Source organism: Ranitomeya imitator, chromosome 2 (genome assembly GCF_032444005.1).
Source record: "Ranitomeya imitator isolate aRanImi1 chromosome 2, aRanImi1.pri, whole genome shotgun sequence".
NCBI lineage: Eukaryota > Metazoa > Chordata > Amphibia > Anura > Dendrobatidae > Ranitomeya > Ranitomeya imitator.
The window spans coordinates 360,298,109-360,313,018 of NC_091283.1; positions in this window are offsets into that span (position 1 = coordinate 360,298,109).

The following is a 14,910-nucleotide window of genomic DNA, read 5'->3' on the forward strand; positions in this document are numbered from 1 at the left end:
CAGGAAGGACGTCTACATGCTTTCCACACTGCATACGGACACCACTGTGACGGTCAGAGAGAGGGGTGCCACCAGGGACAAAGAAAAACCTGTCTGCGTCACAGACTATAACAAACATATGGGTGGCGTAGACCTGTCAGACCAGGTTCTGCAACCATACCTGGTCAAGAGGAAGACCAGGGCGTGGTATAAAAAGGTGGCAATCTACCTCATTCAAACTGCCACATATAACAGCTTTGTCCTGTATAAAAAATCCCAAGGACCGCTTACGTTCCTGCACTTTCAGGAAAAAGTTGTAGAGAGCCTCATATTTGAGTCAATGGCACCGGGGGAAGCCTTCGACTCTTTCAGAACGCCATTTTCCTCACCCTGTCCCTGTCACTCCTACCCAAAGGTATCCTCAAAAAAGATGCCGAGTTTGCAGAAAGCATGGCAGACGGAGTGATTCCCGATTCTATTGCCCCACATGCCCATCCCAACCAGGCCTTTGTATCTCCCCCTATTTTGAGACCTACCACACCACCAAAAATTATTAGTTTGGTTTTTTTTCAATAATTTTTATTTTCTGCTTAGTGGCCCCAGTAGTACAATTTGGAACAATTGAGAAATAATATTTTAATTAGTAGATCCCATTTTACCCCATTTCACAATTAATTCCAGAACTTGATCAATCCCATACCAAACTACTATCCCAACAAATTCTCATCCACGTACCCACGTCTGTACGCTCTAGAGTGTGGACCCCACAAATGTTCTTGCAAAGCCAGGTCATCTGAAAATTCTAGGACTCGATCAATCCCATACCAAACTACTATTCCAACAAATTCTCGTCCACGTACCTATGTCAATAAGCGTTAGAATGTGGACCCCAGAAATTATCTTGAAAAGTGAGATCATCTGAAAATGAATTCTAGGACTTGATTACTCACAAACATTTTTGACCATTTATCTAACTTTGACTGTTTTTACGACTGTCTTGCTACACAAAACTTTGGCTTCCATTAATATTACTTATATTTATGTTGATGATACGGGCATGATCATTTTTTTGTAGGATTTCTAAAAAAATTAGGAAGTTCCGTACTTTTACACTATGGGCTTAACTTTATGGTTCTTGCCGAACCTCTGGTACCAGACAATACATTCTATAGAGAACTGGTTGTTTTGTGCATATAGCGGTTCTGACCTTGGCGGGTGGGAGCTTGCTATGGTGTACCACGTCTATTGGCACATTCGTCTCTCATATAGGGATTGATGGAGCTAAAAGGACGTTGTACGACCAGTCTCTGAAAGTGTCTGCCCTTCTAGCCCTGATGGTGTTCTTTCATCTTTGGAACAAACTCCGCTTTGCCACATAGTTGGCTGCATTTTCCTACACATTTTGCCCTTCATTCCAGTACAGTTTATTCTTCCTGCTACAATATACGCAAATGCGGGACAACTGTTTTGTTAGCAAGACCAATTTTATAGTCAGCCAATGTGTTTTAGGAGCATGCCTCCCTCTGTGAGTAATAATTCCTGGAAGGATTTTCTTTTTTGCTCAATGTCTCTAGAAGCTTTGAATGGGTCCTGGATCTTCAATTTCAAATAAAGCCAAATTTGTCACATTGTGCCCCTTTCTGTCCAAGCCCTGCCATTTGTCCAAACAGAACTTTTTGACTACATATGGGATATCGCTGCACTCATAATAAAGTGGGTAACGAATTGTGGGGTCCACTTTTTGATGTTATTTCTGAAAAAGTGAGACATTCAGGTCTAAAACAAGATTCTCGTGGAAAAAAATGAATTTTTTCAATATGACGACCTAATGTTATCAAACTCTGTGTCGTACATGTGGGTTCAAATTGCTCAATATACCCCTGATTAAAATCTTTGAGGGGTGTAGTTTCCAAAATGGGGTCAGTTGTGGGGGGTTTCTGCTGTTAGGCACATCTACAAACCCAAAATGGCGTCCGCTCTCACAATTAAGAGATTAAAAAGTCAAACGGCACTCCTTCCCTTCCATTCTCCGCAGTGCGTCCAAACAGAGGTTTACCCCCACATACGGGGTATCGACATACTCAGGACAAATTGCACAACAACTTTTGGGGTCCAATTTGTTTTGCTACCCTTGGGAAAATAAAAAATTGGGGGTGAAAAATCATTTTTGTGAAAATGTGAAAAAAAATTATTTTTAATTTTTTCGTCTCTACGTTATAAACTTGTGTGAAGCACTTGGGGGTTCAAAGTGTTGACCACATGCCTAGATAAGTTCCATAGGGGATCTAGTTTCCAAAATGGGGTCACTTTTGGGGAGTTTCCACTGTTTAGGCACATCAGCGGCTCTCCAAACGCGACATGGTGTCCGATCTCAATTCCAGGGAATTCTATGTTGAAAAAGTCAAATGGCGCTCCTTCCCTTCGGAGTTCTGCTGTGCACTCAAACAGTGGTCCCCCCCACATATGGGGTAACGACATTCTCAGCACAAATTGCACAACAAATTATGTGGTTCATTTTCTCTTTTTACACTTGTGAAAATAAAAAAAATTGGTTCTGAAGTAAACTGTTTGTGAAAAAAAGTAAAATGTTCATTTTTTTCTTCCACATTGCTTCAGTTCCTGTGCAGCAACTGAAGGGTTAATAAAGTTCTTGAATGTGGTTTTGCGCACCTTGAGGGGTGCAGTTTTTAGAATGGTGTCACTTTTGGGCATTTTCTGCCATATAGACCCCTCAAACTGACTTCAAATGTGAGGTGGTCCCTAAAAAAAATGGTTTTGTAAATTTTGCTGTAAAAATAAGAAATTAACCCTTATAACTTACTAATAAAATTTTTTTTTTCCAAAATTGTGCTGATGTAAAGTAGATATATGGGAAATGTTATTTATTGACCATTTTGTGTGACATATCTCTCTGATGTAAGGGCATAAAAATTCAAATTTTGAAAATTGCAAAATTTTCAAAATTTTCACCATATTTCCGTTTTTTAAATAAATAAACGCAAGTTATATCAAATAAATGTTACCACTATCATGAAGTACAATATGTCACGAAAAAACATTCTCAGAATCAGCAGGATCTGTTGAAGCGTTCCCGAGTTATAACCTCATAAAGTGACAGTGGTCAGAATTGTAAAAATTGGCTCGGTCACTAAGGGGTTAATCACCAATCTATATATATAATTGTCTAAGGGGTTTTCCGTCTGTCTGTCCTGGAAATCCCGCGTCTCTGATTGGTCGAGGCCAATCAGCGACGGGCACAGCATGGCGACGATGTTGTCATAAAGGCTGCCTCGACCAATCAGCGACGGGCACAGTCTGCCACGAATTCGCCTCGACTAATCAGCGACGGGCACAGTATCGATGTAGATGTCATAATGGTTGCCATGGCGATGATGATGTCATAAAGGTTGCCTCGACCAATCAGCGACGGGCACAGTCTGCCGCGAATTCTGGAATCATCATTGTCCATATACTTCGGGGACATGCATATTCTAGAATACCCGATGCGTTAGAATCGGGCCACAATCTAGTCCAATAAATTCATTTAGCAGTGGTGCACTTACGTCATCTCCGGCCGTCTCTTGCCCGGCATCACAGCTGAGCCGCAGATCAAAACACAGGCCGTGGCGTGCGGGCGTCTGCGCCCCACGTCATCGCCGCGCCCCATTACATGATAGGGGTGGAGCTCTGCCCCGACGTGACGCGCATCTGCAATGCCCACTGCCGGTCACATGTGACCGCTGCTCACACTGGTTGCCCGGGAAACGCTGGTAATCAACTCCGCACTGCTCTGGTAACTAGCCTATTTATTTAGCGCAGCCATATTACATGTCAATGCCCAGCTAGTAGCTTCAAGCCACAGAGCATGACTGAGATCTAAGCCTACATACATGGGCGCTTCATGCAAGGGCAGCGTCCCATCTCATAATGTGATGGGAACATGCCTCCACATAGGGAGTGTCCACGTCATATGACAACAGATCTCCCCAATCTCCATTCCGGCTGACATCTTAGACGGCACAAATAAATAAAATAGTGTTGAGCATTCTGATACCGCAAGTATCGGGTATCGGCCGATATTCGCGGTATCGGAATTCCGATACCGAGTTCCGATACTTTCAGTGTATCGGAAACCGGAATCGGAAATTCCCATCATGCAAACTACCGTTTTTTTACAAATCAGCCAATGAGGAATGATTTGAAGTGTGGGCACATCCTGTTCTGCATGGTGGGCATGTAACTACTGGCATGGCTATGATTGGCTGCTGAAATGATGTCACAACGCCCTATAAAAGTCGCCGCCGCCATTTTGGGCTCACTCTGCTGTGAATTCAGTTAGGGACAGGACACTGTGTTCTGACTGAGGGCCAGTTTAGAGATTGTGATTTGCTTAATTGTGCTTAATCCAGGCTAAATTAGCAACCGCTGTGTGTTCACCTTGCTTTTGCCTTGCAGCGCTGTTCACAGCTGTCTGCAAGGTCTGTGTGTGTGAGTGCAGCTCACTCTGCTGTCGGTCCATAGCCACAGCCGGTTGTGGTCAGCTCAGGGTGCTTCACTGCCTCATACTGCTAAATCCTTTTTTTTTTTTTTGCAATTAGTGCAGCCTGCTGCACATTTTTTCAAATATATCCTTTATTAGTGGCTTTCCATCTGTATCCTGCTAGATTGTGGAAAATCACTATATAGGATTAGAGAGAGGAGCTTTGTTTGGCCTTGCAGCGCCGTTCGTGTCTGTCTGCACGGTCTGTGTGAGTGCAGCTCACTCTGTAGTCTGTCCGCAGCCACAGCTGGTTGTGTTCAGCTCAGGGTGCTTCACTGCCTCATACAGCTAAATCCATTGTCCTTTTTTGAATTAGTGCAGCCTGCTGCACATTTTTTCAAATATATCCTATATTAGTGGCTTTCCATCTGTATCCTGCTAGATTGTTGAAAATCACTATATAGGATTAGAGAGAGGAGCTTTGTTTGGCCTTGCAGCACCGTTCGCGTCTGTCTGCACGGTCTGTGTGAGTGCAGCTCACTCTGTAGTCTGTCCGCAGCCACAACCGGTTGTGTTCAGCTCAGAGTGCGTCACTGCCTCATACTACTGAATTCATTGTCCTAAATTGCAATTAGTGCAGCCAGCTGCACCTTTTTTCAATAATATCCTATTAGTGTCTTTCCATACGTATCCCGCTAGATTGTGGAAAAACACTATATAGGATTAGATAGAGGAGCTTTTCTTGGCCTTGCAGCGCCGTTCACGGCTGTCTGCATGGTCTGTGTGTGAGTACTGTACTCACTCTGTAGTGTCTGTTCTGCGAAACAAACCCAAAGTTCACCAAACACTCCACTTTACTGTTGTGTAGGCCACATAAGCTCATAATAAAGTCTAGTCCACACTCCATAAAATAAGTGTTTCTTATACCTGTTAGCAGCTGTTCAGGAATAAGCACACTAAGCCGTTAGTACTTTTCTGCCTATCTTTATCAGTCTATCATGATGAAGAAGGCAGGGAGTAAGGCACGTGGGCGTGGAGCAGGGAGAGGACGTGGGGATTCTGCGCCAGCATTAGTGACTCATCATCCCTGTTATGAAACGGTGGTCTAGGAGCAACATGGAACGAGCTTTGAAGGAAGTGGTAACTGTACTGACCGCAGTCCCTAAGCTCAACACAACACTAGAAGTAGCCGTGGAATGCTCCTAACTCTCCCTAGGCATCTCATCACAGCCTAAGAGCTAACTACCCCTAAAGAAAGAAGCAGGAAAACTATCTTGCCTCAGAGAAAATCCCCAAAGGATAGATTAGCCCCCACAAATAATGACTGTGAGTGGAGAGGGAAAAGACATACACAGAATGAAACCAGGATGAGCACGGGAGGCCAGTCTAGCTAAATAGATAGGACAGGATGGAATACTGTGCGGTCAGTATAAAACACTACAAAAATCCACGCAGAGTTTACAAAAAATCTCCACACCTGACTAAAGGTGTGGAGTGCAAATCTGCCTCCCAGAGCTTCCAGCAAGACAGAATTAATTCACACCGATAAGCTGGACAAACATAGAAAGCACAGAATGGATAAGTCCACAATCTATGGACAGAAAAGAGCAAGCAAAAACTTAGCTTAGCTGAACTGGTCAGGATAACAGGGAACTCCAAAGATATGTGAATCCAACCAGGAACCATTTACAAGTGGCACTGGCCTGAAGAAAGAGCCAGACCTAAATAGCCGAGCAGAAGAGACGATAAGTGAAGGCAGCTGATGACGGCTAACTCCAAGGAGCAGCCATACCACTAGAAACCACAAGAGGGAGCCCAAGAGCAGAACTCACAAAAGTGACACCTACAAACAACGGAGGGAGCCCAAGAGCGGAATTCACAACACATCCCCCAGTTTTAGCAAGGAGAAGACCTTCATGCGCAGCTTTGTCGGAGCTCGTCGTACCCCGCTGCTGCGGGACGAACAAATTAAAGCCATTGTCAGATGGATGGCAGCTAACACATCGACTTCAATTAGTGCCACATCCTCTCAGGCACAGAGCACTGAAGAGCAACCATCTGTCTCTTCACCACCTGCCAAATTGCCCAGGCAGTCAGAGAGCCCAGGACATGAGCCATCTCTACTTCTGTTCTCTGAAACTCTTGGCTTGGAAACAGGGGCCAGCCAAGCAGCATTAGAGAATCAGAAGAAGAGGCTGTATGCAGTGATGCCCAACAGCTTTGTCTCTCTGAATCAGAAGAGGCGGGTGGGACAGTGCCTCCGGTTACAACTTCTCAGTACGCATCAGATGATGAGACTCAGGTGCCAGTTTCTGGTGCGTACTGTGCTGCCGAGACTACCCAGGAGAAGCAGTTGGTGGCAGAGGGTAGCGTAGATGATGAGGTCCTCGACCAATCATGGCGTGAGGAACAGGAAGGTGGTGGGAGCAGCTCTGAGGAAGAGATTCCCTGAATGGCTGGGAGAGGGAGGGGGAAGACTGCGGCGCCTGGAGCCTCCACTTCAGCACCCATTAGGAGCATGCCTCTTCCAAAAGCCAAAGCGGGCGCTCCCAAGACTTGCAGTGCCTGGTCCTTTTTTGACACAGTTGCAGATGACATTTGCTTTGTCAAATGCAAGCTGTGTAGTCAGAAAATCAAACGAGGTAGAAATGTCAGCAACCTCAATACCTCAAACATGTGGAAACGTGTGGACCAAGCACGCGGTGGAATTACAAAAACACACTGAAGACCTAGGCCAACCTACAGCGGCACCTAGGACCTCTTCAGCTCGTGTTGTTGCCTATTCTTCCAGCTCACACACTGCTGGTTCGGCTTCCTCACAGGATCGCCATGGAAGAACCTCTGGCACTGTTGTCCAGAGACCCAGTGTAATTCCACCCACAGCACCACGTTCCCAGTCATCCTCACACTCCCTGCCCAGTCTACAGCCATCAGTAGCACAGGTATGGGAGAAAAGGCGGCCATTCTTGGCAAACCACCCACGAGCACAGGCTCTGAATGCAGGCATTGCCAAACTTCTATCACTGGAAATGCTCTCATTCAGGCTGGTGGAGACTGACAGCTTCCGTAACTTGATGGCATTGGCAGTCCCACAATACAATGTGCCCAGCCACTTTTATTTCAGCAGGCAAGCCGTCCCTGCCCTGCAAAAGCATGTGGAGGCAAACATCAAACATGCGCTACTAAACGCCGTTAGTAGCAAGGTCCACCTCACCACCGATGCGTGGACCAGTCACCATAGACAGGAACGATACCTTTCCCTCACTGCCCATTGGGTCAGTGTTGTGGAGCCGGGTACAGACATGGCGAGTGGCGCTGTACGTGTACTGCCAACGCCAAGGATTGCAGGAATTCAGTCTGTGCACATTGACTCCTCCTCATACTCCAGTTCCTCAGAATCATCGCTGCAGGAGCCGTCACAGTCTACCTCCATCTTGACCCGTGAACGCTTACCTGTTACAACCGATATGAGCACAGCTGTGGCCAAACGTCAACAGGCCATACTTAAATTAATTTCTTTGGGGAATCGAAGCCACACAGCGCAGGAGCTTTGGAATGCCATCAATTCTGAGAGCGACAAGTGGTTTGCTCCAGCGAATCTCCAGACAGGCATGGTAGTGTGTGACAATGGCCGAAATCTGGTGGCAGCTCTGGCCCTTGGCAACCTCACTCACATCCCATGTCTGGCACATGGCACAATTTGGTTGTGCAGCGTTTTCTGAGGGACTATCCGGATCTTGATGCACTGCTGCACAAAGTCCGCCTTGAGTGTGCTCACTTGCGGTGTTCCAGCATGGCCAGATCGCGCAGTGCAAGTCTGCAGCCCCGATTCCGTCTTCCGGAACATTGCATCATATGTGACCTCCCCACCAGGTGGAATTCCACGTTACATATGTTGGAGCGGTTGTGTGAGCAGCAGCCAGCAGTAATGGAGTACCAGCTGCATCAGGCGCAAAAAAGTCGCAGTGCGTGCCGTTCAGACTTCACAACCACTGAGTGGGCCACTATGAAGGACATCTGCCAGGTTTTACGGGCCTTTTATGAATCCACGCGGATGGCGAGTGCAGATGATGCACTAGTCAGCATGACTGTCCCCCTTATCTGCCTGCTTGAAAGAACCCTGCAAGCGCTAAGGGATGAGGAGGTGGAAGATGTTGAGGATGAGGAGTCAGAAATGCCATCGGCTTCTGGACAGTCTGCGCGACGTGGTTCCTCACAAAGGAATAGGCAGGGGACCTTTTGTGAGGAGGATGAGGAGGAGTCAATGGAGGAGGAAGACATCTTTCCAGAGGAGGGAGTTACACAAATCTCCAGTAGTCAGTATGTAAAGCGAGGGTGGGGTGATGCAGAGCAGGCAGACATCACGCCTCAAGCAGGGGGCAGCGTTTCTTGGCCAGTTGGCAGTCTGCAGCACATGGTTGATTTCATGCTGCAGTGCCTGAGAAACGACCGCCGCATTGCCCACATTCTTACCACGGCTGATTATTGGGTGTACACCCTCCTCCACCCACGCTACAGTAACAATTTGCAAACCCTTATACCACCGTTGCAGCGGGAGCGTAAAATGCGGCTGTACCAAGACACACTGGTGCAGTCCATCATCTTCTCCAGTCCAATCGAGAGAAGTGCTGCGCCTGCTACTGCTAGTGCTTTACAAAGCAGCTTTGTGCGTAGAGGCAGTGGAGGAATCTCTGCACAAAGAGGGAGCAGAAGCAGTGGCTCAGCACAAGTCAAGACCAGTCTGTTCCAACAGTGGCAAAGTTTTGTGTGCCCGCCACAAATGTCTACACCATCATTGACGGTGACGGATCCAGTCAGCAGGAGGCCACGTTTCCGTCAGATGGTGACAGACTACATGTCTTGCACTCTCAGCGTACTACCAGACAGCTCTTCCCCCTTCAAGTTTTGGGTCTCTAAGTTGGATACATGGCCAGAGCTTAGCCAGTATGCATTGGAGGTGCTGGCTTGCCCTGCTGCCAGTGTATTATCGGAACTCGTCTTTAGTGCTGCGGGTGGTGTACTAACAGACCGTCGCATGCGACTATCATCCGATAACGTTGACCGGCTTACTTTTTTGAAAATGAACAAGGCCTGGATCTCACAGGAATTTGCCACTCTTACCGATTAAATAATTGGTTGCCAACAGTATCCAGGTCTCCAGCTGTGTTCATGTTTCAACCACCTGAACTTTAATCCCTGGGGTCCAACACCGCCAGTTGCTGCCCAGAAGTGCCGGCTGCACAGACAACACATGACCCAGTGTTATTGGGTTTCAGTAACGTCCGCTGATCCCCTGCTGTGTATCCAGCAACGTGTCCAGCGACCACCACGCTGGCACTACAATGGCAATTAAAGGGAACCTGTCCCCCCCAGGCGTCTGTAACTGAAAGAGCCACCTTGTGTAGCACTAATGCTGCACAAGGAACAGGTGGCTCCTTTAGTTCTGCTTCTTGCACACGCTGCACTTAACACTTATAAAATATGTGTCCCCTCATACCGTGAAACCGTCCCGTAGGTGGGACTTTACTTTGCTATGAGACGTTGCACAGCCGGCATTCATACCCCCATGGTGCCGAGCGCCGCCTCCTCAGCATTGTTTGCATCTGTCCCGGAGCATGCGCTGTTATGTTTAACCTTGGGCATGCACAGTTAGCGCAGCCCATCTTCTGACATCATTTGATGTCATGTTGACTGTGCCTGTGCAGGCGCGCTGCCAGAGATCACGCCCCACACTGTCTTCTGATTTAGTCACACTGTGGGGCTGGGATCCCTGGGCATGCACAGTGCATATCTTCGCCTCTCCCTCTTCTCCCTCCACCTTCTACAGACAGTGTGGCGTCAGCTGATCCCAATTCACATGTCACGGCCGTGACGCCACACACTCTGAAGAAGGCGGATGGAGAGTAGTGAGAGGCGAAGATATGCATTGCGCATGCCCAGGAATCCCAGCCCCGCAGTGAGACTAAATCAGAAGACACCGCGAGGCGGTTTCTCGGGCGGTGCGGCCGCACAGGCACAGTTACCATGACACCAAATGATGTTAGAAGACGGGCAGCACTAACTGCGCATGGCCAAGGTTTAACATAACAGCGCGGGCTCCGTGATAGATTCAAGCAACGTTGATGATGCGGCGCCCGGCGGCATGGGGGTATGAATGACGGCTGTGCTGCGTCTCATCATGACGGAAAGTACCACCTGTGGGACGGTATCACGGTATCAGGGGACACATTTTATAAGTGTTTAGTTCACCGTGTGCAAGGAGCATAATTAAAAAAACCACCTTGTCCTTGTGCACCATTAGTGCTGCACAAGTTGGCTCTTTCAGTTGCTAACACATGGTGGGGTTAAAGGTTCACTTTAAACTTGATCCAATTAGGCCTCGGCCTACACTCTGCTCCTGCTGTCCCTGGTCTCTAACACCGCCAGTTGGTGCCTGGAAGTGCTGTCCGTACAGTCAACAGTCACTCCTCTGTTATTGGGGTTCAGTAACGTCAGCTGTTCCCCTGCTGTGTGCGCGGCAATACCTCATATCTGCTCCTCTTGCTGTCCCTGGGCTCTAACACCGCTGGTTGCTGCCCGGAAGTGCTGGCTGCACAGAAAAAAACACTCGCTCATGTGTCAGTGGGGTTCAGTAATGCCTGCTGCTCCCCTGCTGTGTATCCGGCAACGTGTCATGCGACCGCCACGCTGGCACAATAACAGACATTCAAATGCCTCCAGTGCAGGCTTCGGCCTACACACTGCTCCTCATGCTGTCCCTGGGCTCCAACACCGCTGGTTGCTGCCCGGAAGTGCTGTTTCCACAGAGCCAAACACCTCGCCAATGTGTTAGTGGGGTTCAGTAACGCCTGCTGCTCCCCTGCTGTGCATCCGGCAACGTGTCATGCGACCGCCACGCTGGCACAATAACAGACATTCAATTGCCTACAGTGCAGGCTTCGGCCCACACACTGCTCCTCCTGCTGTCCCTGGGCTCCAACAACGCTGGTTGCTGCCCGGAAGTGCTGTTTGCACAGAGCCAAACACTTCGCCACTGTGTTAGTGGGGTTCAGTAATGCCTGCTGCTCCCCTGCTGTGTATCCAGCAACGTGTCATGCGACCGCCACGCTGGCAAAATAACAGACATTCAAATGCCTCCAGTGCAGACTTCGGCCTACACACTGCTCCTCCTGCTGTCTCTGGGCTCCAACAACGCTGGTTGCTGCCCGAAAGTGCTGTTTGCACAAAGCCAAACACCTCACCAATGTGTTAGTGGAGTTCAGTAACGCCTGCTGCTCCCCTGCTGTGTCATTCGATCACCACGCTGGCACAATAACAGCAATTAAAGGGAACCTGTCCCCCCCTCTCAGGCGTTTGTAACTCTAAGAGCCACCTTGTGCAGCAGTAATGCTGCACAAGGAACAGGTGGGTCTTTTAGTTATGCTCCTTGCAGACGCTGCACTTAACACTTATAAAATATGTGTCCCCTCATACCGTGCAACCGTCCCGGAGGTGGGACTTTCCTTCGCAATGAGACGCAGCACAGCCGGCATTCACAGCGGCGCCAGGCGCCGCCTCCTCAGCATTGTTTGAATCTGTCACAGAGCCCGAGCTGTTGTGTTAAACCTTGGCCATGCGCAGTTAGCGCTGCCCATCTTCTGACATCTCTTGGTGTCAGGATGACTGCGCCTGTGCGGCCGCACAGCCTGAGTTCCCGCCACGCAGTGTCTTCTGATTTACTCACACTGCGGTACTGGATTCATGGGAATGTGCTTTGCATATCTTCGCCTTTTTATCATCTCCTTCCGCCTTCCTCTGACTGTGCGGCGTCACGGCCGTGGCATGTGAATAAGGATCAGCTGACGCTACACACTCTGAAGAAGGCGGATGTAGAGGAGTGAGAGGCAAGGATATGCACTGCGCATGCCCATGAATCCCAGCCCCACAGTGGGACTAAATCAGAAGACACTGCGTGGCAGGATCTTGGTCTGCGTGGCCGCACAGGCGCAGTAATCCTGACACCAAAAGATGTCAGAAGATGGGCAGTGCTAACTGCGCATGGCCAAGGTTTAACACAACAGCGCAGGCTCTGTGACAGATTCAAACAATGCTGAGGAGGTGGCGCCTGGTGCCAAAGGGGTATGAATGCCGGCTGTGCGACGTCTCATTACAAAGGAAAGTCCCACCTCCAGGACGGTTTCATGGTGTCAGGGGACACATTTTATAAGTGTTTAGTTCACCGTTTGCAAGGAACATAATTTAAAAGAGCCACCTTTTCCTTGTGCAGCGTTACTGCTGCACAAGGTGGTTCTTTCAGTTACTAACGCCTGGGGGGGTTAAAGGTTCCCTTTCATCTTGCTCCAATTAGGCCTCAGCCTACACTCTGTTTGTCATGCAATCCCTGGGCTCCAACACCGCCAGTTGCTGCTCAGAAGTCTCTTTGGCACGGGTGCTCCCTCCTGCCCAGCCTGGTTCCAGCACCGTCAGCTGTTTCCGGGTAGTGTCAAGGTCACTTAGACTCCAATACATTGTCCTGTCGTGTTGCGGTCAGGTTAGCCAACTCCATGGTGCCTCCAGTTTAGGAGCTTCCTATGTGGGCTGCGGGAAGTGGCAATCAAGGCTGGTTCTGTAATGCCAATAGGACAAGCTCTCCCTGTAGAACTGTTGGCTTTCGGTAACTGCGGCCGCATCGCGGCCTACCTTTTTTGGATTTTACTGTGGACCTTCTGCTGCCTGAGTTCCAGCACCGTTAGCTGGTTCTTGGCAACACCATCGTATCTAGGTCCCCCTGGTTCCAGCACCGTCAGCTGGTTCCAGGCAGGGCCTTTGGCTTAGGTGCCTCCTTCTGGGTATCCGAGTTCCGCCAACGTCAGGCGGTCCTTGGTAGTGCTTTGTGGCACGGGTACCTCCTGCTTAGTAACCGGGTTCCAGCACCGTCAGCTGGTCCTCGGTCGTGCCATTTTCTCTTGCATCCTTGGGCAACGCATCCGGGTTCCAGTACCGTCAACTGGTTCTCGGCAGTGTCTTTGTCACGGGTACTTCCTCCTGCCCAGCCTGGTTCCAGCACCGTCAGCTGGTTCCGGGTAGTGTCAAGGTCACTTAGACTCCAATACGTTGTCCTGTCATGTTGCGGTTGGGTTAGCCGACTCCATGGTGCCTCCAGTTTAGGAGCTTCCTATGTGGGCTGCAGGAAGTGGCAATCAAGGCTGGTTCTGTAGTGCCAATAGGACAAGCTCCCCCTGTAGGACTGTTGGTTTTCGGTAACTGCGGCCGACTTGCGGCCTACCTTTTTTGGATTTTACTGTGGACCTTCTGCCGCCTGAGTTCCAGCACCGTTAGCTGGTTCTTGGCAACACCATCGTATCTAGGTCCCCCTGGTTCCAGCACCATCAGCTGGTTCCGGGCAGAGCCTTTGGCTTGGGTGCCTCCTTCTGGGTATCCGAGTTCCCCCAACGTCAGGTGGTCCATGGTAGTGCTTTATGGCACAGGTACCTCCTGCTTAGTAACCGGGTTCCAGCACCGCCAGCTGGTCCTCGGTCGTGCCATTGGCTCTTCTACCTGCGGGTAGCCCTCCGGGTTCCAGTACCGTCAGCTGGTTCTCGGCACTGTTTTTTGCTCTTGTACCTTCTGCTCCCCATCCTGATTCCAGTACCGTCAGCTGGTTCCGGGCAGAGCCTTTGGCTTAGGTTCCTCCTTCTGGGTATCCGAGTTCCACCAACGTCAGGTGGTCCTTGGTAGTGCTTTGTTGCACAGGTACCTCCTGCTTAGTAACCGGGTTCCAGCACTGTCAGCTGGTCCTTGGTCATGCCATTGGCTCTTCTACCTTCGGGTAGCCATCCGGGTTCCAGTATCGTCAGCTGGTTATCGGCACTGTCTTTTGCTCTTGTACCTTCTGCTCCCCATCCTGGTTCCAGTACTGTCAGCTGGTTCCAGGCAGAGCCTTTGGCTTAGGTGCCTCCTTCTGGGTATCCGAGTTCCACCAACGTCAGGTGGTCCTTGGTAGTGCTTTGTGGCACGGGTACCTCCTGCTTAGTAACCAGGTTCCAGCACCGTCAGCTGGTCCTCGGTCGTGCCATTGGCTCTTGCTTGGGCAACGCATCTGGGTTCCAGTACCGTCAGCTGGTTCTCGGCAGTGTCTTTGGCACGGGTACTCTCTCATGCCCAGCCTGGTTCCAGCACCGTCAGCTGGTTCCGGGTAGTGTCAAGGTCACTTAGACTCCAAAACATTGTCCTGTCGTGTTGCGGTCGGGTTAGCCGACTCCACAGTGCCTGCAGTTTAGGAGCTTCCTATGTGGGCTGCGGGAATTGGCAATCAAGGCTGGTTCTGTAGTGCCAATAGGACAAGCCCCCCGTGTAGGACTGTTGGTTTTCGGTAACTGCGGCTGGATCGCGGCCTACCTATTTTTTCTTTTACTGTGGACCTTCTGCCGCCTGAGTTCCAGCACCGTTAGCTGGTTCCTGGCAACACAATC